The sequence below is a fragment of the Mesoplodon densirostris genome, chromosome 8 (genome assembly GCF_025265405.1).
Source record: "Mesoplodon densirostris isolate mMesDen1 chromosome 8, mMesDen1 primary haplotype, whole genome shotgun sequence".
Taxonomy (NCBI): domain Eukaryota; kingdom Metazoa; phylum Chordata; class Mammalia; order Artiodactyla; family Ziphiidae; genus Mesoplodon; species Mesoplodon densirostris.
The window spans coordinates 116,771,229-116,798,315 of NC_082668.1; the positions used below are offsets into that span (position 1 = coordinate 116,771,229).

The 27,087-nt window shown below is 41.7% G+C and overlaps 1 protein-coding gene across 2 annotated transcripts in view; it reads right to left on the bottom strand.

The window, feature by feature from the left end:
* Positions 1–27,087, bottom strand: part of NCKAP5 (NCK associated protein 5) — a 991,644-nt gene that overhangs the window by 828,448 nt on the left and 136,109 nt on the right. The gene's annotated exons all lie outside the window — the stretch shown is intronic.

Sequence of the window (27,087 nt, forward strand, 5' to 3'; positions counted from 1 at the left end):
CCAGCTGATAAAAAGTGAAATGGGGCCTTTTTCTCTCAAGGTAACACATGTTCTTTTCTAAATGAAAAGCTAGACCTGCCGAAACCATTTCTGTCTGTTGGTATCTTCTCACTTACCAAATATTCTCCTTGAACTCACCTCAGCTTTCTTCTCCCTCATTGGATATTAGAGCGAAAAACACTGCCTAATGTATCTCCCCCTCCCATCCCTGAACACATAAAGCAGCATCCAGGTAGCATTGAACCTGTTTATGACATCTTCATTCTATCGCTACACGTCTCTCATCATTAGCATCAAAGAGTGCTTACACATGAATTCATATGGACAAATTCCTCAACGAAGCATTCAGAACGCATGCACCTGCATCCAACCCCAGTCACTTCAGGAGGTTGCGTTAAAGCACAAATCATTTGGGAGGGCGGTAACGTGGGGTGAGGGGAGACAGACTCAAACAGAACTCATGCTTCTTGCCTTAAATGAGGATCAGCCTGAGCTATACATGAAGGAGCAGCCGGCAGAGAGTGTCTGGGGTGCCAGCCATCTCCAAGCCACAGGCACGGAGTCTGCATGGACTCACATCACAACCCATCAGCTTCCCAACTGGGCTCCAATCCTTACCTCTACTGAAGCAGAAGTCTCCACCAGTGAGTGACCTCCCTGGACCATCAGGATGACTGCAGCCACTCAGTTTGGCCCCTTACAGACTCAGCTCTCTGATCTGACAGCCACCGTCAGATCTTTCTTTCCTCTTTCCAACAGGACCAGTATGCTTCCTCCTGCTTGTCAATATTTAACTACCCTGTCAAGTTACATTACACCACCTGCACTAAATCCCACCCCAGTGATAACTAGGGGCTGTGCCTGCTCCCCTCAATTCAACTCAACTAACCTTTATCAAGTGGCTTCCATTCATTCATTTCTTTCAACATGTATTGACCGCCTACTGAATTTGGCACTAGAGATACAGAAATGAAACATCCAATCCCCGGACAGTCAAGACAGTGCATTATGTGCTAGGATGCTGGAGCACAAAGATAGGGGGTTCTCTCATTCCAGATGGCTACCAACTGAGAGATGGAGTGAATGGGACCAGAGAATTTCCAAAGATAGGGACACTCAGAGTGACATCCCTAATGGGCCAAGCTAGATCCGGACAGACGCAGGAGGACAAATGCATGGCCTCTGTCCTCAAGGAGTTTAAACTCAACACAGGGAGATCTATCCATCTATAGACTAGCAGGATTCCTTACCTGAGTGTCACAGGCAAGGCGTTGAATATTAAACCAAAGAGGGCAGCCATTTCTCTTTTTTTTCTTGATGAGGTGGATCATCAGCTGTTTCTTTTCTTTTAATGGAATTATATTTGACATACACCTTTGTGTATATTAAGGTGTACAACATGTTAATTTAATACATTTATATTTTATAATATGATTACCATTGTAGTGATAATTAGTACCTCTATCAAATTACATAATTATCATTTCTTTTTGGTGGTTGGAAATATTAAGATCTAATCTCTTAGCCAGTTTGATGAGTATAATACAATATCATTGCCTATCTTCACTAGAGTGTGCATTAGCTCTCTAGGACGTATTTGTCACTCACTGCATGCTTGTACTTTTAAACAGCATCTGTCCTCTCCAGCTATTTCTAAGACTGAACATTTGAATGAAGATGTCTCAACAGGGAAAGCTGACTGCAGCCTATAGATCCCTCAGTGTTACAAATATGAGTGTCTCCTCAGATCTCTCAAGTAACAGATAAACATAGAGAGTAAAGGAGATTGCCTGGGACCTGTTTGCAAGATCAGGGGGAAAAAATTTGGGTAACACAGAGTACTATGCTTCCGTGGTCAAAGGAATTAATCCAGGACAAAATGGCTCTGCTACAGGTAAACAGGGATCTGCCACATACCTTTCTAATCTCTCCATGACTTTTCCAAAGCAAAAATTCCTGACACTTAATGAATGGTGGATGGCTCTTTGAAATAATATAGAAAGACTTACAGTTTAGTATTGCCAATTGGGCAATACTAAACTGTGGTCTTTAGCCCCACCTGTGATCAGAAGGCTCAAAAGCTACTGACTTTGGGATTTTTTTCAAAGTTTGAGTTTACCACCAAAGCACAGCTCTCATATATGCCCACGTAATCTCTTTTCTACCACCACTTACTTCAGCTTCATGCTCCAGAGAACAAAGCTCCCCATTTACGTGTGAACATTCAAAGGACCCCACCATCGGGAGCCTAAGAAACTGCCACAGAAAGTGTCGGAATACTTGAATTGCAAACCACAGCCTGGGGGGGATCTCAACACATCTAATTTGGGACACGTTCCAAGCTCAAGAGCATCTCTGCATGGAAGCAGCTCTAGTAGTCAGTTTCTCAGGCCATTTCTCAGTTCCACACGTCTACTTCCTGAAGTGTTTCTAAAGCGAATGTTTATAGTCTGCTGCAATATTTTACTACAAGGTATTTAAGGTTTTGACAAATACTAACTGACATTGCCACCATTCCAATGAAAACTGATGACCCGGAACTAATGCTGACGACTTGGTTGTGGCCAAAGACGTTTTTTAGTCCGTCAGTGCTGTCCAGCAGAATGCTGTTCCAGATGCCTCTTTCACATCCTGGAAACGTGGTTTGATTTCAGTCTTAAATAAAGCCACATTGCATGTTGAATCATCACAAAACTGAAGTTTCACACACTCAAACTTGCTCTTTTTTTTAAACCAAGGCGTTTTTCGGAATCTTTTTTCTTAATAACACATAACACACTTGGCGTTGGGAATATTATACATTATTAATGGAACAATTGTTACTACTAATTGCCCAATGCCTAGGGATTTCTGGATGCAATTAGAGTGGATCAGTGCCATTTATCTTGCAATCCCACTAGAAGGATGAGGTACTATATGACCTTTGTTTTTAAAGGCAATTTTAGTAAATTACAGCAACTATGAGGGACATTTAAAAAATAATACCATTAATATCATAGGTGATGAGATAACGAACTACCGTCCCATAGAAAATAACCAGCAAATGTGAGGGACATTTCCAGAGGTCAATCATGAAGAACTTCAGCTTTCAAAAGACAGACTATTTCAAATATTCCCTGCTTATCTCTTGTCTACCCAGCTTTACAAAACGGAACAAAAAGAGGGTTTGGGGGTTTTGGTTTGTTTGTTTTTAATAAGTAATCTCAAAGAAAACTTCTAAAATAAAACGAATTGCCCAAAAGCCAATTTAATAGTCTTCTTTTTTAGAAAGGAAGTGGCATTGTGGACTCATCATGAGTATAGACAAAGAACTTGAAGCCTCAGTCAATATCACGTGACCCTGCACGAGGCACTTCATCCCTGTGATGAGGTAGCTACGCCTGCCCACCTCTTATGAGGAGCAATTAAGGAAAAGTGATTGGTTGTTGAAGGTACACACATGCACTCATGTGTGGCAGGGAGTACTGGGCCTTTTAAAACAGTCACTCTAGGAGCACAGGACATGTTCAAGGTCACAGAAGAGTCTTTCTCAGGTTGCTATTCACTGTCCCAGTTTGCCCAGGTCTGGGGGATTCCCAAAAAGCATGACTTTGAATGCTAACACCAGGAAAGTCCTGGGCGGATCATAAGCCGGCCACTCAACTTCCTATTAGTTCATGTTTGAACTCTGTCCTGGGAACAGACTTCATGTAATATGATCAGTTATCTTGCATCTTGTCTGAGCCAACCGATTTTGATTCTTCAGAATTCAGTCGACTTTTTGAAATAAATATTTAGAGACAGGCCCCCAAAATAATATGGATTTTCACAGTGGATGAAAAGTTTGATATAAAAAGGGAAAGGAGTCTATCAATTATAGAGGTTTTCTTTTCTGAGGCATTCAGAAACTAAATCCATTAATTAAAAAAATTAAAAAAAAATTTTAATTAAAAATTTTAATTTAAAAAATTAAAAAAATTAAATTAAAATTTTAAAAAAATCCAGAGGGATTTTATAACCTTGCCGCTTGAGTTGCGTTCATAGAATTGGCAATACTGGCATCACCAGAGCGTGTTAGAAATGTACAAGTCTTCCCCACCCCAGACCTGCGTCAGAACCTGTGTTTCTGTAAGATCCCTGAGTCTCTGAGGCTATGACAGTTTGAGGAGCCCTGTTTTACAATTTGTTTAAGCCTGGGGTAAGAGGGAACAAACCTCCATAAAAAACATTTGATAGAGTTATAAAAATAAAAAACATTCCTGCAATTCTAAGACTTATGACCAAGGAAATGAAAGGCATTATTGTAATTTATGTTTTTGTGCCCTGTGAATTTTACCTTCATAGTCGAGGAGGCCATAAAATGTAATTCAATTCTAAATGAGGCCAATGGTTCAATAGTTTTCCTACAAGGAAGCCTTTAGGATGCCAGGATCCACTTCAAAGGGTAGAGTGACAATGTGTAGGGATTCCTTCTACATACCCAGTCAGTCACCATCCTCCGTTCCTGGCATCTCCCGGAGTAGGGGGTTGAACCTGGGAGGCCTCCTAGGCTTTAGGTTTACATCTGAAACACCAGTGGGCAGGGGAAGGATTGAGAAAAAGCAAGTTTTTTGTTTTTGTTTTTGTTTTTTTTGCATTACGCGGGCCTCTCACTGTTGTGGCCTCTCCCGTTGCGGAGCACAGGCTGCGGACGCGCAGGCTCAGCGGCCATGGCTCACGGGCCCAGCTGCTCCGCGGCATGTGGGATCTTCCTGGACCGGGGCACGAACCCGTGTCCCCTGCATCGGCAAGCGGACTCTCAACCACTGCGCCACCAGGGAAGCCCATAAAAGCAAGCTTTTGACATACGGGTAGAGAGGTCTATTTTGCAATGGGAGGTTTGAGGGACTTAATAAACACACCTGTGGGGTGAATTTGGTATTTTGGATGTACTAGTCTGGGACTAAGCAAGTTACAAAAGAGTATGTACCTGATTTCTTTTTGTAAAATAACTTGGGGACCTGTCAGCATAGGGACTGTATTGGATAATCAGGGGATAAGGGATTTTATAGAACACAGCATTCCAGGCTTAGAGGGCAGTAGAACTAATGCCCTTTGGCAAAAGGGAGAAGGGAAGTAAAGCAAAAACAAAGCAAAACAAAACAAAAGAAGCGTGATAAGCGAAGAATAACTACAAGTGAAATTTAAATGGGTGACCATAATGTGGTGAATTGAAATAATATAAAGGTTTAAAAGCTTTGCTTCCTAAAACAGAAGATGCATATTGTAACAGCAAATACAATAGGAGTCTGAATCCAAAATTCCAAATATTACAAATGGGGAGCCAGGGGATTGAGTGCAAAGTTTTATTTGTGTGTGTACACGTGGACATTTTGTACCCTATGAACAGGAAGTGCATAGGCTTCTTTCTGCCCATGGGACATAAGTTTACAGAAAAAGGTTAGGCATGTGGCCACAAAGGAGACGCTAAAATTCCTTGAAATAAATGAGGAAAGGAACAACAAGAGTAACAACCAAAAGACCCACGAAAATCTAAGTGTTTTCAATTAAAAAATAGTCTTCTAACTGAACCAAGTATCAAAAATGCCATAAAAGTACAAAGTACAAGTTATTTAGACATAAGTATAACAATCAGGAAAATTTCATATCAAAACTGGGATGCAGCTGAACTCAGAAGAAACCATAAACCTTTCAACGTTTTTATTAAAAAGGAAATTGAAGATAACTAAATACTCAACCTAAGGAATTAAGGAACCTAAGAAAACAAAATAAACTTAAAGAAAACAGGATAAGTAAAAAAAACTAAAATGCATTAGCTAGTAATCAATTTATACATTAGCTGATTCAATAAACATTTATTGAACAGTGTCTAGGAGTTGTTTTTTGTTGTTGTTTGTGTTTTGCTACTTTTCTAGATTCGGTGAATATGGCAGTGAAGGAAAACCAATAATAAATAGATGAACAAAAAAATAATGGATGAATAATTGATGTAGCTGTTCCACCCTCAGTGAGGAGGAGCGTAACTCCCTATTCTTTAAGTACAATATGGAAAGTTGGGGGGGAATAGTAACCTTGCTGTGGAGAAACCTGACAAACACTAATCAGCCAGGTGATCAAGGTAAACATCAACAGTGATATATCCTGTTGAGAGTATGCACTTCAGATATGATGTGGTGAAAATGGTACTTTGCCATTCTGGGCTTCCTCCCCAAACCCCATAACCTCAATGTAATCATGAAAGAAAAATCAGACAAGTTTCAAGAGAAAAGGGCATCCTGCAAATGACCTGACCAGCACTCCTTAAAGTCAGAAAGAGAAAAACAAATACTGTATGCTAACACATATATAGGGGATCTAAAAAACAAACAAAAAAAGGTTCTGAAGAACCTAGGGGCAGGACGGGGAAAAAGATGCAGACGTAGAGAATGGACTTGAGGACACAGGGAGAGGGAAGGGTAAGCTGGGACAAAGTGAGAGAGTGGCATGGACATATACACGTTACCAAATGTAAAATAGATAGCTAGTGGGAAGCAACCACATAGCACAGGGAGATCAGCTCAGTGCTTTGTGACCACCGAGAGGGGTGGGATAGGGAGGGTGGGAGGGAGATGCAAGAGGGAGGAGATATGGGGATATATGTATATGAATAGCTGATTCACTTTGTTATACAGCAGAAGCTAACACAACATGGTAAAGCAATTATACGCCAATAAAGATGTTAAAAAAAAAAAAACCAAAACTGTCAAGGTCATGAAAAACAAGGAAAGACTGAAAAACTGTGGTAGCTAAGAAGAGACTAAACAGACATGACAACCAAACATCAGTGTGGTATCCTGGATGGGATCTTGGAACAGAAAAAGAATGTTAGATAAAACTAAGGAAATTCAAGGAATTTCCTGGTGGTCCAGTGGTTAGGATTCGGCGCTTTCACTGCTGGGGCCCCAGGTTCAATCATCCCTGGTTGGGGAACTAAGATGCCACAAGCCGTGTGGCACAGCCAAAGGGGAAAAAAAAAAAGAATTCAAATCAAGTATGATAATAAGTTAATAATAATGTATTGTTAATTGTGATTACCAATTAGTTGTAATTGATTAATTGTAATAACAGTTGTTATTAGCATCTTACATTAGTACGCCCATCTTTCCTATGTTTAAGCTGGCCGTTTCAAATCGTCTTCAGATGTGCAATCTATTTCCAGCATAGAATTAATTACTGTGTGTTGATGAGACCTTTTGACCACCTCCCACCCCCACCTCTGGCCTTTCGGAGGCTGAAGAGGAGACAGAGATCCATTTCCAACGTGTACAGTTTGGAAGCCCTGAAGGCTGCCTCTTTGATGTGGCCTTTTGGTTTCACTGCCTCATTCTTAGGGAACCCATTCTGGAGCTGTCGCAAAGATCATCTGAGATCTTTGCAGTGGTCAGCACTAACAGGGCTCTCCACAGTGCCTGCCTCAGCACAGAGGCACAGACAATCGGGGTAACCTGCTCAGTGAGTCGTCTTCTCCAGAACAGACCAAGGTTTGTATACGGTACATAAAGGAGAGGATCTTCCTGATACTGATATCAAACAGGGAGAAGGAGAGTGGAAGTGATGCTAATAAAGAAGAACGTGAGGAGACAAAATAATTCTCGTTATCATAAAAACAAGAAACAAGGAATAAGCTTTTCATGTGAATGAAGAGAAGAATCAAATCCATTTAGGTGAAAATAAAAATTAAGAAAGCACAACCCAAGAACCCAAAGGTTGTTAGTGATTCATAACTTTGTAAATTCATCCATATAAGAGAGGGTCCTGTTTAGAAGAAATAAATTTGCTTCCCTCTGAAATATACACCTTTGCCAAACACCTGAATCAGATAAATGCCCAAATCATGGAATCTATCACGACGTCATTCCTTAAACTTTGCTTCAATACCTGCAAATCAGGTTGAAAAATGAATTTTCTTTAAGTGCCTAATGTTGCCCTTTGTCACAGCAAGAGCTCATTAAACTTTGAAGAGGGAACATCACGGTTTACCGTTGAACTGCACAGCTAATACTACTGCATTATCTGTATCATGCAACAAATTTAGCATCATTATAGTTTCATGAGATACAATAAGAACTGTTCATTAACTATTCACATTTTGCTTCTAGTACACAGGATTTTTAAAAAAACATACACAAGAGAACCAGAGTGCTGTTACCCTACACATTTAGTTATGTCAAGAGAAGACTCAGCTGAGCTTGAAAACGTTGGATTTCAGATCTCCTAACAGCACTGACCGCTTGAGTGCTTTGAGAGTTCCACACGGCTCTTCGCACAGGCTGCTCCAAGGTTCCCATTGCCTGTTGTTGCTATTAAGCCGGGGATAAACACAACATCAAGACTACCATCCTGTGCACAGACTAAGTCAGCTCCAAACCCAAATTCTGTCAAGTAGTAGCTTAAGGCCAATCTTTAAACCATCAACTTGCCCCTGCTACATATTTGGCCACGAAGGTGGCGTGTTTCTCTCACTAATATCTAATTCCCCTGCCAGCTCGGTAGCAAATGGTAATTATTTTGTTCATCAGCATAGTCCATAGTCTCAGAATCTGGGACAGTGCCTGGAACATAGAAGACAATAAATACTTATGTTGAATGGATCATATGATAAGAATCTTTCCACTTTGTGCATCTGTAAAATGGAGATCTTATAATTTCTATAACTACTTCTGCATTGTTTCTTCTTTTACTGTAGTCTTTTAAACACTGTTGGGATTAAAACCTTTATTCATGTGATTGCTCCACATTTTGAGTTCTCAAAAGGAGAATTAATGGGTCAAAGAATCAGAACATTTTATGACTCTTGCCAAATTACTTACATGAACAATGTCACTTACATGAACAATGTCATAAGGAAACATGGAAAAATGAATTTTACCACTTGCCCATGAAGATTAGCTATTAAAAGAGTGGCTAACTAATGGGGAGAATGAAATGCTATCTAATAGTCTGTTGTAATTCAAATGTCATTAATTTGGCAAATTGAACTTTTCTCTGTTTAACTAGTTATAGCTTCTTTTTCATCCATCAACTGAAGAATGACCAGCCCTGGTCCCCACTCTGTGTATGGGAGTCTTTCCCAGATACTTCAAGAAACTCTGGCACCATGGCTTCTTTGACAATTCGATTCCTTTGACATTCTTTCTCAAGAGTACAACAGGAGCCTTGAAAGCTAAAGTTTAGGCGATACTTCTATTGGCCAGGGATCTCTGCACTAAATGGACTTATACGATAGACCAGGAGTGCCTAAGATTATTTACATGTGTGTTGATAAACACCTTTGGAGGTTTTCACTCTGGAAGAATTAGTGAGTTATTTTGTAGAGTCAGGCCAGTTTTATGAGCCAATAAATGATAGCCTAAGTAAGCCATAGTCAAGGACCAGCCCCCACAAAGAAATCCTATACCTACAAAAGTTTCAGTGCTAATACAATTGAAAGCTGTCACCAAATCCTGCTGTCTGGGTAGAAAAGTGCTCAACAACACACTGATAGCCCAGAAGGTAGAGAATTGAATTAAGGCCAACAAAAACCTTTGAGTGAATGGCAGATTCAAGATAATAGTGGAGTGATAAAATAAAACTTTCCCAGAAACCCATGTCCTAGCAAAATTGCTCTGTAAGTGTTTTGGGACTACTGGTCTTTCTAACTTCTTTATGTTCCCAAGGCTCAAGGATATTTGGTTTTGGGAATAGGCCCATTTCGGGATGTGTAGACAATCCAGGTAACGCGTAACAGGGCCCAAGGTGGAATCTGGTTTGTAAAGCTCAGCAGAGGTTGGTATTATTGCATAAAAATTTATATATGACTTCCAAAACAAAACATTCTCATTGTTATAGATACTCACTGCTTAAACGCTTGGAACGGAGGAAACAGCCCAAGAATACTTATAAAAATATTTTATATTGAAAAGGTCAAAAATTCTTAATGGTAACCCAAGGTGTGAATGATGAGCTAAATGTTTACTTCTTCCTTCAGTTCTATTTGTCTAGGCGATGACTGATAAGAAGAGAAAGAGTATCTTAAAAATATTCCTTTTCAAGAATCATTAATATATAAAGAGCTAAATGTCAACCCCAGAAACACCAACAACCACATTCTGTAAATAAACTCATTTCCAGGGGAGTTGTTTTGTCTCCCACTGGAGATCACAGCTGAGTGGAGGAGAGGAGGTAAAGCACAGTGGTTAAGAACAGAGACTGGAGATGGACAGCCTCAGTCTAATCCCAGCTCACCTTTATTAGCTGTGCGATTTGGGATGTGCCGCTAAATTCTATATGCCTCAGTTTCCTCATCTGCAAAGTGGGGCTGATAAGGACAATGTCGACTTCATAGTGGTGTTGTGATGATGAAATGAGTTAAATATGTATGAACACTCTGAACTGTGCCCAGCACATGGCACCATGTATGTTCTGATATGAGATTAGGAACACCTTGAGAGTATAATTTATATGTGTGTTCTCCAGAACCCAACATCACCCCGGCACACAGGAGGCGATTCATAAACAATTGCTGAATAAGAGGATGACTATAAAGAATTTTCTGCTAGGATTTCTTTTTTTTTTTTTTTTTTTTGCGGTATGCGGGCCTCTCACTGTTGTGGCCCCCCCCGTTGCGGAGCACAGGCTCCGGACGCGCAGGCTCCGGACGCGCAGGCCCAGCGGCCAAGGCTCACGGGCCCAGCCGCTCCGCGGCATATGGGATCCTCCCAGACCGGGGCACGAACCCGTATCCCCTGCATCGGCAGGCGGACTCTCAACCACTTGCGCCACCAGGGAGGCCCGCTAGGATTTCTTGAAAGGGCAGCATTTCCTTGTATCTTCAAAGGGTGACAATTCAACACAAGACTGACAATACAGGCACCTTTAAGACACAATTCCAGCATGCAGAGTGCACGCACCTGAATGCAGCAGCAGAATGAATAACAAGAGAGCAATGAACAGTATTAGATAAAAGGCAAGTAAGAGTCTTAGCACAAATCCAAATGACTGAATTAATGCAAGTGTCATATTCTTTGCATAGCCCCGGCTTGCCCTTCCACTCTTTACTGATAAAGCCAGGACTATTACACCATCTGGAGTGGGTCAAGATGAAGTGGAGCTTCTGATCTCATCTCTAATTACTTCTTCATTCAAGTGGGAGTTGGAGAGTGTGTAGCAAAGTTTCAGGGAAGGATTTTTCAAATGACACAAATTCACTACTAAAATGCTCAGGAGCTGATTTAGGCCTATTTAATCTCCAAGACATCTGACACAACACAATGTCTGCAACGACTTCTTATCCTGGAAAATCCCAGAGTCGTTTTAATATTTTTTTTGGTTTTAATCCATGTACTTAGTAGGCACATCACTCACCACTAAAATGCAGTTCTCACTTCTGCAGTCAAAGAGAGCAATGTGTTTCATAGGAACTGAAAGATAATAGGATGGTTAGACACGCAGTTCACGTCACTGAAAATGGAGGCAGACTGGCTTCACCAAGGTGGAACACAGCCAGCCTCTCCGGTGTTCATCAGAATCACTGTTTTCTTCCTTGGACGGCAACGGGGTAAAAGAGTGGGTCAAGCGAATGAGAAATATATTGAGCGTATGATTAAACGAACGCATGCAATGAAGTTAAAGAAGGTACTAAAAGCTACAAAAGACTTTAGTTGAAAGAGGCAGGGCCTTTCCCATTCATCAAATCTGGCCAAGAAGGGATTTCAGTTTAGACAGCAGCCTGTGGCTAGTGGCTACCATATTGGACGGTGAAGGCTAGGTGACTCCCTCTGACATCTCTATTCTTCTCTGGTTCCTTCATGGTGTCTTTTCATCTGCCACTTACTTACTGGGATTCCTCACTGGCCCCTGCTTTTGTGACTCTGCACACTTTCCACAACTCTTTTTGCGACACCAGACATTCTACATCACCAAAATCTCACTCTTTGTCTTCTCTGGTAAAAATAGCTATTTTTCATTAATGTTTGACTTCAGTTGCAGGCACTGTCTTTCACCTAGGCTCCCAAGCAGGGAACCAGTTTTGACAGCTAACCTCCCTCCCTCCACCCCTATCCAGTTGATTATCAATTCTCGCTCTATTGATATTTCCCTTTCAAAAATACTTTTTTAATCCATCCCCTACACGCCAACCACCACTGCATACTCCAAATTATCCATACTTTCTTTCAGGTATTTCAACCAGTATTCTAGCTCAGGGATTCTCACTTATGGCTGCATCTTAGAATCACATGGGGAGCTGAAAACACAACCAGGACCTGGATCCAACCCAAGAGATGGGGTTTTATTCAGGACAGGGCGGGGCCCAGGCACCGGTCATTTTTACCCACATGACTTTTGTCGAGTCAGACTTCAGAATCACTCTTCTTGCTCTTCTCTCTGGCTCTTATTTTGTCCCCCCACCCCCGACAGCGACACCCTGAAGAAGTACCAGGCTGCTCCATCCACAATGTTCATCTATCCACTCTGCCTAAACCTCTTCAATGATTGCCCATCCTCTAGAAAATGAAACCCAACTTCCTTAACTTTCTCGGACCTCTCTACTCATGCGCTGACACTCTCTGCCTCACATCATTTGCTGCGGTTACTGATAGTTCCCACCTATAGCCTCTGCCATTTCACCCCTGAGCTCAAGCCCTCTTCTTTATTCAGGTTGCCAATCTCTACTCTTTACCTGGAGAATGCCTACTCATCCTTAAAGACTCAGCTTCAGCATCACTTTTCTAAGAAGTCTGTTTCATTATAACGTGCTTGCGTCCCACTCCTCTGTGCATGGTACACCCTGTGCCTATCTCTATCTGTGCTTTTGTAAGACATCACAAAAATGGGTACATAATACGTGAATCACCCACTCCCCTATGAGCTGGTTTTCTCAGGACACTCATGTCCTATGCCTGTTGTCCCCTTTTAGCTAGTAACAGTGCCCCATTTTAGTCCCAAGGATGTCCTACATGGCTGGTAAATGGTGGACACCTTACCTGTGGGATCACAGAGACCAGTAACCCAGTCCTATGCTTTGTTGTAATCTCAATGCCTAACACAGTTCCTAAAACTTGGTATATGTTTATATGCTCAAAAAATGAAGGAAGGAAGAAAGGTATTATATAACTGGCAAGCTATCTTTTCATGTTCAGAGGCAACCTTTAGGAAGGCCTACTGAAAACTCTAAACAAAGTTTTATCTTAAAGAGATATCTGCACTCCCAAGTTCATGACAGCATTATTCACAATAGCCAAGGTATGGGAGTAACCTGTGTTCATCGACGGATGAATGGGTAACAAAAATGTGAGATATGTGTACATACATGTACACACACATGCGCACACACACACACACACATACACACAGTGGAAGGTTATTCAGCCTTAAAAAAGAAGAAAATCCTGTCCTTTGTGACAACATGGATGATACTGGAGGACACTATGCTAAGTGCATTAAGCCAGACACAGAAAGACAAAGACTGCGTGACCTCACTTATACATAGAATTTTAAAAAGTGAAACTCACAGAACCAGAGGGGAGGATGGTGACTGCCAGGGGCTGGGAGGTGGGGGAAATGGGGAGACGCTGGTCAAAGGGTGCAAAGTTTTAGTCATACAGTATAATCAATTCTGGAGACCTAGTACACAGCTTGGTGACTACAGATAACAACACTGCATTATAGATCTGAAATTTGCTCAGGGAGTAAATGTTCTCATCACATACAGAAAAGATTAAAATATATATATATATATAACTACGTGAGGTGATAGATGTCTGAATTAGCTCGAGTTTGGTCATCTTTCACAATGCACATGTATATCAAAACACCATGTTCTACACTGTAAACATATACAATTTTTATCTGTCAATCATACCTCAGTAAATCTGGGGAAAAAAGAGAGATCTGATTAAATTTAAGAAAAACTAAACATAGAAACAATTTGGCATGTAATTGCTCCTCAAAAATATGATTGTAGAAAGTAAGCTTGAGTTTTCTCAGCCTACTATCACTTTGCATACTCCTGTGTGCTCTCTGGACCCTAGGGATGTTGACAGTCATCAGGTGGGTGAGGACCAAAGTCTAGATGATTCCTGGGAGCAACTCCAGCCCCTGTCTGTTCTCACAAGGGCAAGTCTGCATTTTGTGGCCAAGGATTTGAGCTCTGGTGTCAGGCTACCTGCATTTGCATTGTGGTCCTCCACTGGGAGGGCACATGACTTGGGTAAGTTATATAAACTCTCTAAGCCAGCTTTATAATGGAGAATAATGTGTCTACTCATACAATCGCAGAGAATTAAATAAGGAAAACTATGCAGGGAAGTTAGCACGGTGCCTGCCACAGAGAAAGCCCCTAAGAAACAGTCACCGTTATTCTTTTATCTATTTTATTTGTTGGACTTACAAATACTATTTCACTTGAAGAAGGGATTTGTCTGCATTAAAAAAAAATACTTTGGGAAAGCACCGTTCTAGAAATGTTTGACTGTAGAGATTCCAACCCGATTCTCCCTTGGGATCTTTGTAACTTGAGTTGCTGATGGAGCCAGGGTTCTTTCTTTCCTCTGCAATTCAGAGACTCAAGCCCACGCCTTGCCTGCTTCCTAGAACCCATCAGTGGAAAAGAAAACAGCAACCCAGGACTCAAATTTCGGTGTGAGCCACAGGTGCTAGTGGGTGCCAGCTTTTGGCAGCATGGCATAAAAAGACACGAATGCTTTTGCCAGTGCTGGGAATATGACTGCAGTGTGCCTATTACAAATATTTACCTTTTCAGCTGGAATACTAGGGGACACTAGGGTTTCTGTTTGAACAGTGCTTTGAGGCAGAACTCATTGAAATGACATGGTAAGCTTTGCATAAATCAACGCTTCTATGATTATGTTTGTAACACATCATGCCATCAGACTGCAAAATAAAGCTTGGGAGAACAAAATAGTCCCAGTTATTTACACATAACTCTAGTTCCCAAAGCAGATTTGTGGATAACTTTGCATAAAGGATAACAGGAGATATTTCATTCTTGGAAAAGCGGTCTATCAATTAGGGTTGAAAAAGCAATAGAATTTGGGCGTTGCAGTCTAGGGATTATAACCAATGTCTTTGGAATCAAACAGACATAGGTTTGAGAAAATAAAGCACTTTGAGTGTCGGGAACCTAAAAACAGATGCAATAAACCTTAACTCTGATAGTAATAATAATAGTAATTATTTTAAAAAAAATTTATTTTATAATGGACTATAGTTGATTTACAACACTGTGTCAGTAATTATTAATAATAATATTTTACAAAATTCCAGCAAAGATGATTAGGCTGTTTTTCATTCTATCCTATTTTGTTTTTTCCTGCTGCTGTTGTTTGTGATTTTAGATCAACCCCCAAATATTCACACAGACTTAAAACCCAGCTTCAATAATTTCAATTTTCTCTGAGGAGTTAGCGGATCGCACCAAGCTATGGGAATGAATTTGAGGTGTCTGCATTTTCATAACCAGAAGGCATGATACCTTGTCCTAAAACTGTTTGATCTTGTTACCATTGCTGCTGAATATTTTGAGTCACGCAAGGGTGTGGAATACCTTTTATTCAAAAGCTTCCAAAAGAGAGATTACATCAACAGAAATTCAGAGCAAGCTGCTTAAAGGCTATATTAATCTCGATCCCGGGCTATTACACTAAATATTTGACAGGAATCCAAATTTTCCTGTAGCCTTCCACTGAGAAGATAATCTTTCAGAATTTTAACTGTGAAAGGGGAGTACTTGATCTTTTGAAATGGAAAGGGTGAGCCTAATTGAATTTCCTTCTTTGGTTTCTTATTAAAGATGGGACCAGATTGAATCATATTCAATTAATGATTGTACACGGATATATTGCTCTTTGCAGAAGCTGAAAATAAGATTAACAAAGCTAGACAACGATGTAGGGGGCAATGGTGCCAATCCAACACTTAAAGAGCCAGGCGTATGTAAGAGCAAAGACCTATTTCAATGCCGTTTATTTATATGATCCTGGAACAGGCTGGGCCATTGTTCATCGCCATCTCGAGGACTGAGTGGAAACTTATGCGATACGGAGCATCGTCTACGGGGGAAAATAAACTTACAAGTGCCACAAAGAATAATCAAGACGTATCATTGTGACCCGTCCCCTCTCCTGACTACCCACCGAATACACCATGGGCCTTGTTATTGTCAACCCAGGGCACACCCATCATGCACTCATCTCAGCCCACCTGTCAGCCTCCCAGACACCACAACTCAGCTTTAAGACTGTTGCCTTCCACAAGGCGTTCTGCAGCTCTGGTAACCACAGAAGCACCTTTTATGGACTAATCATTGTGATAGGAGATCTGACAGGTCCATTAGCACAATAGTTCAGATATTTAAAAACTGGAACTATCCAGGAGTGCAGTCCCTATAATTACCAGCTCCATAAAACTCTCCCTTCTGGAAGCTTTTCTGGGACATTTTTCTTCTATATCTTCAACACTGGCACTTTAACAGACAATGGTCTCATATCTCTATTTGTATATTCTGTCCATAGCAGTGGTGTGAGTGCTCCCAGGGCAGACAGACCAGCTCTTCAATTCTTAGGTGACCACATAGTACAAAACATGTAGTAGGAGCTTACTTAGTACTTCTTTTTTTTTTTTTTTTTTTTTGCGGTACGCGGGCCTCTCACTGTTGTGGTCTCTCCCATTGCGGAGCACAGGCTCTGGACGTGCAGGTTTAGAGGTCATGGCTCACGGGCCCAGCCGCTCCGCGGCATGTGGGATCCTCCCGGACTGGGGCACGAACCCGTGTCCCCTGCATCGGCAAGTGGACTCTCAACCACTGTGCCACCAGGGAAGCCCCTTAGTACTTCTTTAAATGCAGCTGACGTGTGTGTGTGTGTGTGTGTGTGTGCATGTGTGCGTGTGTATATGTGTGTTTGAGGGTAGGAGGTGGTGCTAGTTTGGGAGCCTGAATCTGAAATTTTCGTCCCATCTCTGACCCTTGACATCTGTGAGAGCCTGAGTCAGTTTCCACGTCTGTGGAATAATACATATAATATTATCTGTATAATAACACATAATGACGCTTACATTGTGATGATGTTCTATGGCATTTGGGCACTGCCTGGCATGCAGTGGAACTTCAATTCATAGTCATTCCTTTGTTGAATAGAAACACTGACTTAAGAAAGGTTTTAGGATGTGAGAAGGATTAGACTGCTGTGCTCATGAGCAAGGACTTTGGAACCAGACTGCCTAAGCTCAGACCCCAATTCTAAACCTTCTGGCTGTGGAATGTGGGGCAAATTGCTTAACATGCCTATGTCTCAGTGTCCTCACCGGTGAAACATGGATACCAACGGTATCCACGTCCCCAGTTAGTGAGGGTTAAATGAGTGAATACATATACATCTCTCATGAGTCCTGAAACACATATGTGGCTTTACTATTACTAAAAATGAGCCTACGTAAGACACAAATGAACTTGGTCAGTTTTAAAGGTCTTTGAAAACTCTGGATCTCTAGTTCTGTGAAGAAAACATATACACTCTTTCCTTTAAAGCCTCACATATAAGAGAGTATAACACACATACTGAGACAGTCCCCACCATGTACACACACACACCTACACACACCTACACACACATCAGCGTTGTCTCAGTTTAATCTTTTTCCTTCCTCTGTCACAACTCACTCAACTGTTATCTGCAGTATCTAAAAGCCCACAAATTTACGATCTGTCATAACCAGCTAGGACACTGACTTGGAAAAGAGAACTGAAGCGAAATCCCATATTCAATTTGAAAGATTTTTGGAATATCATTATTCTCTAGCGATGGTCTGAAGGGTGAGCCTGAAGTGACTTGTCTAAAATAGATGCCTGAAGAGCAAAGGTCTGGCATCAAGCTGAACTTTCAAGGGAACGTGCAATGAAGTTCATCAATGCCTACATATGAGACCTCTTCCAGCAGACGGGCTGGGTGCATTACTGAACTAGCTAGCTGGATGTCTTCACAAGATGGGGATACAGAACACTTGCCAAGAAAGACCAGGCTCAGATTAACCACCCAGCTGCACATCAGTGAATTTGCAGTGTGCAAAATAATTTGGGGACTCCCAGGAAAGGGAGAGAGTGAGCTCAGCGTCAAAATGAACAATGAACTAAGATAACAAACTTGGTGACCTATTCGGTATTTAAGCTCTTTGAAACAGACCTCTTCTACCAACCACCATCCCACACATCTTTCATGCTGTTGGCCTTGCTACCTCCTCTTCTCCAGCCACCAGTCCTTTTAAAAGTAACCTTCATAGGATACCCCAGTCACTTTAGGCATTTCCCAAGCCAGCTTAGGGGAAATTCATACCATAACCATGATTTTCATTTATATATTTATGCAGTCTTCTCTGTCCCAATCTTGTTCTTTCAGTCCTTCTACTATAAAAACTCTGCCAAGTATTGTTCTTTTCCTTGCTCCCAAATAGGATTCAAATGCATTTCAAATCAGGGAAACAATGAGAATTGTGCCCACATGGCTTAAAGATGGAACAGATGTAATGACTAAAAAGACCAACCGAAGACACGCAGACAATGCAATTTCACAGGAAAATCTAAATCAAGTACAGAGGAAGGCAGATTACCAGTTATCTGCAGCCCTCCATGGGAACATCAGGTAGATGTCTAATGAAACCTGAGTACTCGGTAGAGGCATCAGACACAAAGGAGGCTATTCTGGTGCTCTGAAAGGGCAGGTATTGTCTCACACCTAAGCTCTGTTCAGTGGTAGAAAAGGACTGAGGGATACCAATCAAGGCAGTCAGGAAGTGGAGAAGGTAGAGTGGAAATGAAATAGAGTTGCAGTGATCGGGCTGAATTAATGAATCGAGACAGAGTTATACAAATAGAAGGAGCTGGGGGGCGGGGTTGGTAATGACAAAGAGAACCATCCTCTGGAAAGACTACTCCCACTCCATCGTGCCTATCAATACCTTCCCCATCTTTGAGTCACTGCAGAGATCCACACCCTTGTAACTACTCCAAGGCACCTAGCATCTCCCCTCTGACACCGGATGTACTTACTGTTGGTACCAGTGTTTCTCAGCTGGGGGTGATTTTGCCCCCCAGGGGTCACTGGCAATGTCTAGAGACATTTTTTTGTTGTACAACTGGGAGGATGCTACCTCTAGGGCTAGAACAGGAAGGCCACTAAACATCCTACAATGCACAGGACAGCCCCACAGCAGAGGGTCAAGAGTGCAATGGTTGAAAACTCTGGTCTGCATCACTGTTATCTGGCCCCAAATCCTTATGGTCTTGAACTTTAGTTCCATTTTCTGGCTGCATGCCTTGATTCTCTGGGCAGCTTCTAAGTATCTCTGGGGCACGGACCACACTTGATACTTCATGCCATTGCCCAGCATGCTGGGCACAGTGCCTTGCACGTGGTAGGCAGAGTGTGTGAGTGATAGGAGAAGAGAAAAGATGTGTTTCCTGTGAGTCAGGGCTGAAGGATGTTGCCCCTTTGCAGCAGTATTGGCAAACGTCACTGGGCACAGAATGGCATGGCAAAAGCACCATCCCCGTCTGATCAACAGGCAAGGGTTGAGCTGCTCAAGCGATGGAGATGGTCAGGGGAGAACTCAGCTAAGAATAAAAGAGTGAGGGCTAGGCTGCAGTATTATTTCCAATAGTCAGTGAAACAAAACATTGAAAGATGGGCATTTTGACTTTTAAATGATGCTTTTACATATAATCTAGAGAAAAGTGCAAAAGCCGTCCAAGCCAGGTAAGAATTCACCTGCCTGCTTCACAGTGCTGCTGGGTCTCTGCTAGTCCTTCCAATGGCACTGACTGCAAAGCACCTGGGCTTTGTGAAGCTTTTGCTGAGCAGAAATAACACAGATAGCCTCTCACTCCCTCTCTTCCTCTCACTCTCCCTCTTCCACATTCCATTTTCGCTGCATCTTTCTCTCCATTCTAATAGGTCCAGGAAAAGCACAAATCACTAACCCAGGTTGGTGCTGCCAGCATCATCTCTACCATAGAGCCCTCCTAAGGCCCCTCCCACTGCTCCCCGCCTCAAGTGTGGCTCTCATATTCTACTACTTCATAACTGCTGGCTCCAAAGCTGTTGCCCCGCTGGGCTGAGAGCCGGCTCAGCTGCCTGGTGCTGTGACCATGCATTATCCACCTCTAATCCAACCAGCATCTAGGGCAGTGCTAGGCACGTACAACATGCCCTGTAAGTGTCTGCTGAGCTACTGAAAGGGGAGACTCGTGCCCTCCGAGATGAAGCCAATTCCCAGCCAGCACAGCACAGAAGCCAGGCAGCCTTAAGTCAGGCCATCGCAGAGAGCTGCTCAGATGACAAAGTCTGCAGGCTTCAAGGCATTCCTGCCTGGGAAAAAGAGGCCACCACAGATTTCTTGCTCTAGAACATTCCCACCATCAGCTGCATGTAAATTTCTGAGTGTTCCTCTCAAATTCGAGGCTGCCTCTGGATGTTATTTTTTTAAGTGATATGAATTGCATCATCCCAAACACACATTTACCAAGATGTAGCTTTTCTTTCTGCACCTATCCTGTTTGATGGCAAAAAACAAAAACAGGATCTTAAACTAGCCCCTCCAGAGTTTTCTCAAGCCAGTTTCCTCAGAGGTTCAAGTTTAGAGGATGTCACATTTAGCATGAAGATGCTCTCCCATGCCTCTCCTTGCCCTGTCTGTCTGGGGTCAGTGTGAACTTCACAAACTCCTACAGGGGATGGGGAAGAGCAGGTCCACTGCCTGGTCCTGCTCTCTCTCTTTTCAGTGCTGGCCTTTGCTCTATACATGACTCTTCCTGCCTGGAATTTAACAAAAGCAAACAACGATGCTCCTCAGCGACGGCCAGCGGCTGGTCTGAAGGATCCCACAACTCCACTCAGACTGTGTGGTGTGGCAAACCACTGAGGTTCAGCCTATCCTGGCAGAAACCCTCCTGTTTCCTTCTGATGTTCCTCCATGGGATAGGCCCTTCCTCCCTGGGCCCCGTCTCTCCTGCAGCTCACTTCTAGACTCTGCTTGCAGGAACTTCCTGAGACCTTTGAACTGACCGCAGCCTCTCTGGCATGAATCACTCTACTGCCGTTCTCAGTGTGCCACACAGCCCAGGGCACGTGCCCCAAGGTGGCTGCTCTATATTTAGCCAGGCCACATCCATGGACAGTCATACCTTCCTCTGACCCCCAAGCTTCAAGCAGGCTTCCATCAGTTGCTGCCCCAGCTTATCCCTGAGTTTCCTGCTTCCTTTTCAAACCCGCTCCTTCCTCTTCAGGGCTATTTTCTTTGCTGGAAGAGGGGAGTAGGGGAAAGATGAGTAAAGCGACCAGTTGAGTCTATATCTGCATTCTCCTGGTGATCTTGCCTGTCTTTGAACTTAAGAGCTGACTTTTGAAACTAGAAGGCAAGATTCCAGCAAGCTTATTCACTGATATGTTTCAGACATTTTCACACCATTGCCCAGGGCGAATGGCTGCTCCTAATTGCATGCAAGACGTTTAATCAATGCACAAGAAAAACTTCGCAAGCGTAGGATTTGGAGACATTTCAATTCCTGGTGAGTGTATAAATATTGTTTTTAAAAATGGGCTGTGGTTGGTTTATTTATTATTTTTTTAGTCTACTTCATTGTCCTAAATTCCCATTCTCATGATTGACCTTATATGAGGTCTTTAAATAAAGCTGGTAGGTGTCCAAATCTCTGACACTTTATCCCATTCTCCACATGAGGAAAGAGATCAGAAAGAATGAAGGAATGATGTGCTTAAGTTTTGGGAACACGATCTAGAGAAGTGCCCATAGTATCTTAGGGCTAAACTGTTTAGGTACAATGGAACTGCTAACATAAGGGCATGAGGACCTCAGAAAGTTTGCCAAATTATAAAGAACTTTTTAAGACAAAAACCGGAAGGATTTTTTATTTTAGAGTTACACATCTCCTGGAATTGCTTAAAAATACCTTCTTAATGTTTAATCTACAAGAGAGAAAGTTGAGACCCGTTGTACCTCTCTCTCTCTCTGTCTCCTGTCAAACAAGAGGATAATGATCCTTGCCTTTCTTATCCCAGAGGGTGTTAAAAGGATAAAGTGAGATAACAGACGTGAGACACCAATCTCAAATCAGGAGCTGATTAAAAGTCTCTCTGCGGGTGTTATCTGTGGGGACTGCCCAGGATGCCGTGTTCTCCTTCCTTGCACTCTGATCTTTGCTTTCCCACTTATTGACTCAAGTAGAACAAGAGTCAGAGTTCACCCCTCACTTGACTGCCGGCCCCTCTGAACCCAAGGCCTGACACCTGAGCCAGGCAGTGGCCTCCTTGCTTCTTTGTATCCATCTATTCTCCAAATGTTCCCTCCTCAGCTGACTTCTTGAACCTTCACCCAATACGATTCTCCCATGGATTGTGCTCTCCATGCAAAGAATTGTTTTAACTAATTCTTTTCCTTTTCAGATTTCAAGGGGCCTGAACAGATGGTAGTTGATAATAAGAAGTGATTTCTTAGATCATTTTGTTTATTTCACAAGAGGATGCTAAACAGTACCTTATGACTGAGTGATTCATTTGGGAAAGGGAATAATTTATATAAAGGCCATTCTCCTTATACAAGAGGGCAAGTTGCAAAAGTACTAGATGATTTCAACTTTCTCTCTCATGTTTCCTTGCCTTGCCACAGCTCCCCTATCTAGGTAGATCTCAACTAATATGAGAGATGGGTTTTTGAAAACAAGGAACTCATGGTTAGAAGGTTTCGCAAGTTGAATCTTATGGCTTTATTCACAAATAATCATTCAACACCAGTTCCTAGAAGCTTACTATATGTAAGGATTGTGGGGAATATATTTAAAATAAAATGCAAAGCAACTAGTTTTAAATAAAACTAAGGTTTTTTTTAAATGCTAGTTTTAAAATGCTTTTCATATATATCTGACTTAATTCTCATAAAAATCTGTGATTTGGTTATTATCATTATCACAATTGTGTAAGCAAAAAAAATGGAGGCTGACTTTTGCAGACCTTGGATTAAAATCCCAGATCCTCTAGCTTCAAACTCCAAATCCTTCTCACTGCACAACACTCAGAGCTTTTGGTTTGCAGCAATCAGTGTCCCTCAGAGGAGTGAATACAAGGTGCTATTTGGTTCTTCTAGGAGCAATCAGTTCTTGTGCCCTGGATCAACCAGATGAAGATGCCAAGAAGCAGGTCAAGGTCAGGGATGAAGCTTAGAAGAGGGACGGAAGCTAAAGGTGCGCATCTGGAGGGCGCCTGTGCAGAGCTGACAGCTAGACTTGGGGAGGGGATGAACTGACCTTGGGAGAGAGGGGAGAGAAAGGGAGAGGCGGTGAGAAGGGAGGGGAGGAGGGGCAGAGATGGGAGGGAAGATGGAGAAGCAACTTAGAAATACACACACTTGGCAGGTGAGAAAGAAGAGGAACCAGAGAAAGAAACCAAAGGCACGCAGTCAGCAAAGTAAGACCTCCAGGTGAGTTGCACGCATGATCCCAATAAGCCAAAGTGTGGAAGGTCAGTTAAGCAAGGAGCCAACCAAGCGGGGCCACTGGTACAGCTGAACTGATGATTCTGATGGGCTGCGGGTAGAGCTCCTGGCTTTACGGCGAGGGACACCAACATGAATGACTGTAACTCCCAACTGCAACTTTCCCTACCATCCACTCCTGCCCTCCCCGCAACCAGGCCACGAGTGTCCAGGAAACAAATCACCACAGACCCAAGAGAGGTGCAATATTTAAGAGAAAACTCCATTTGCATCTTTTACTGAGCTACCTACAGAATTCAGAGGAGGTCAATGACAAGGTCCCTGAACTCATTCTTTGAGTAAAATGGTCTTCTTAAGTAAATAACAAACCCTAAGTTAATCTGCTTAATGACTTACTTTCAAAGTCTGTTTCTGTGTTTTAAATGGAGGAAAACTCACAGTCTCGAGGCACTAGCCTCTTACACTTCTCTCTGTGGCCTTATCTGGATGCCCTAAAGGGGAGCTAGTCTGTCCAGCCTGCTGAGACAGGGTACCACAGATGGTACTTCCAATGGTGCTGTCCACATGCGTGGGTTTTTGGCTTACATAGCTTTAAGGTCACTGCTGAGAATACCTATCAGACTAAAGCAAACACACCTATTCACTATATTATAAAGAGGCTGACATGAAGCAACAGACACAGCAACAGAATAAAGCAGAGATGAATCAGCAGATCCGTGTCCTAAGTCCGTCTACTTAAAATTTCTACTTCTAATTTATTCCTCCCATAGTATTTTGATGATGTTAACTTCTCAAATGAAGGCAAGACTTAGTTTCCAGTTGAATGTATTCTCCCCTTTGTCAGCATTCATTCCAATAAGAGGTTTGATATTTATTCTGGAAAAAGAAAGAAGCACAATGTGTACAAGTTGTAAGCTTCCGGAAACCCTTTGCCATAAATCAAACCTCTGAAACATTCTGGCATGAGGAAGCTCATACATTTCATTGACTTGGGAGGAAGAACAAGCCCAAATTTAATCCATTCTGTGTAGAATCATGTCAAGTAATCCAACTGTTTGTCCTGAGCAGTCAAGAGGAAAGACTTGTTAAATCTAAAACAAAAGCAGCACATGCCAATGCTTGATTTGGCATTCTTTGAGATTTCTCCAAAGGCTGCAAATTGAACTCTGCCTAGAAGTGCATGTTTGGGCAGCTTTTCCATAAGGTATTTTTTTCCCTTTAAAAAAGCTTATTGATAAGAGAGGAACCCGGATTTCTGTAGCTATTTCAGCCTTTTAGTCATCTGCTTCTTAATCTTTCTAATCATCTTTCTCCTTTCTGTAAAATAACATAGGTAGATAAGACAATATGTTTACACAGACACACACAACATGCACACACGAACAAAGATATAGGCAGTTTATTTTTTTGTTTTTTTTTGAGTTGTCTATGAAGCTGTATTTATTCAATTGAGTCGACTTTCTTTTTAAATTTATTTATTATTTTAAAAAATTGAAGTATAGTTGATTTACATTATATTAGTTTCAGGTATACAGCATAGTGATTCAGTATTTTTGCAGATCTTAGTCCATTATAGGTTATTACAAAATAATGGCTATAATTCCCTGTGCTATACAATAAATCCTTGTTGATTATCTGTTTTATATATAGGCTGTGCTTAGTGGTCTTTTCTCCCCATTGTGTATTTTATGCTCTTTGACACTTCCAGGCACTCTGAATATTCCTCCGTAAGTGCACTTATCATGCTATATCAAATGATTTCTCCCTCCTAGACTGAAAGTGCAAGATCAAGTATGAGTTCTGTGCACTTTACATTCTTGTTGCCTATAAGAGTAGCTGTGCTATAATTCTTTGGTGGATCAGTAAATGGATAAATGAAAAAATAGTCCCTAAACTGCTATCAACTCTCATCTTATGTGTGTTAGAAACTGAATTTCTGACACTGGCTTTTGTTCCTTTTTTCTTCAACTTCAGCCTAAAAAATGCAGTGCCCTTGTGCCTTAGGCAAAAGTGATTCGAAGTCATCTATTTTATACTCAGAAGAGTTAAAGAATTTTAGAATATATTAGAGTGGAAAATTATCAAAATATGTGAATGGCATTGTACAGATCACAGGGAATATAGGTTTTCCTGAAGACAAAAATACTAAACTCAGATACCTCTGAAATAGGTAGACTTTTAGGTCCCTTCCAACCTAAAGACTTCTCTGAACGAGGAAATATAACAGTTTGCCCTAAGGCATAGCAGTTCTTTTGAATAATATAACTCTTCAGCTTCTGAAATGTTCCGCTCCAAGATCGACAGGCCAATCTGAAGTGAATTTCATGTCAAAGTTGAGATCATAGATTGTATCATCTTGACTTTATTACCTTTTCTCTTTTACATGCTGTATCAATTTGCACCATAAAGGGAGGTTAAAATATATAATTAACATCATTATGGGTCTTCCAAATCTCACAGAATTTTATAGCATTTTCTTTCAAAAGAAGTTATAAAACTCAGAGGTATGAGGCCTCTTACAGGCCCAAATAGCACCATTTCCGTCAAATGAACTGTCATAACAACTCTCTGTCAAATAGCCATGCATCTATGCTTGAGCACCTCCAGTTTTAGGAATTCACCATCTCTCAGGCAATACCTGTATCTCTGCATGAGAGGTCCTGTTACAAGGTGTCAAAGGTACACCTCCCAGAAACATTCACTGATTTGTCCAAACACGGCCTCTTGGGACCATACAGGCTAAAGGAGAACCTCTCTTCCAAACAAACATACATACAAACTACGTTTGAAGATTTAAAAGAAAGCTGACTTGTTCAGCCTGATTCTTCCCATCTGTTCTTCAGACTAACATTCCACGTTCCATCCATCCCTCAAGTAATGTCATCTTGAGTCGTTTATTCCCCTGGCCATTGGTCTCTGAATACATTCTAAAATGTCCATCAAATTTCTTCTAATAATTGGTAACATCTCCTGAACACAGTTATTTGCAATATAATTTAACCAGCCTGAAGTAGAGGAAGATGATGGTCTCCCTCATTCCATTACTGCAGCTTCTGGTTTACACATTACCTTTGTGGGAGCCATTCATATTGAGATTATTATTGGCTATTCAAATACATATTGTTACAAAGCCAACAGCCCTCTGACACTCTAACATACACTTGATTTTAGAACCATACTAAACTTCACATTTACTTCTGTTAAATATCCTTCTCTCAACTTTCTTTGTCTTTTAACATCTTTCTTTGGCTGAACGTTAAAAAATTCAGCCACGTGCTATCCTCAGATGGGATAGACATAGCTTTTATTACCTTTATTCACATCATTGACCCAAAACTTGAACAGCCCCAGTGTCAGGAAAAGGAGTGTGGAGCATGCCACAAAAACCTTTTGATTGACATCAGTCTCTCTTTGGGGGCAATAACTCAACCATGATCTAATCCACCACATAGTATTTGCATCCAGACCACATTTCTCCACCTTTTTCCACAAGGGAAAATGAGAAACCTTGGGATTTCCACATGCTAAAAGAACGTTTTGCCAAAAATAAGACAGAGAAATTTATGACTGTAT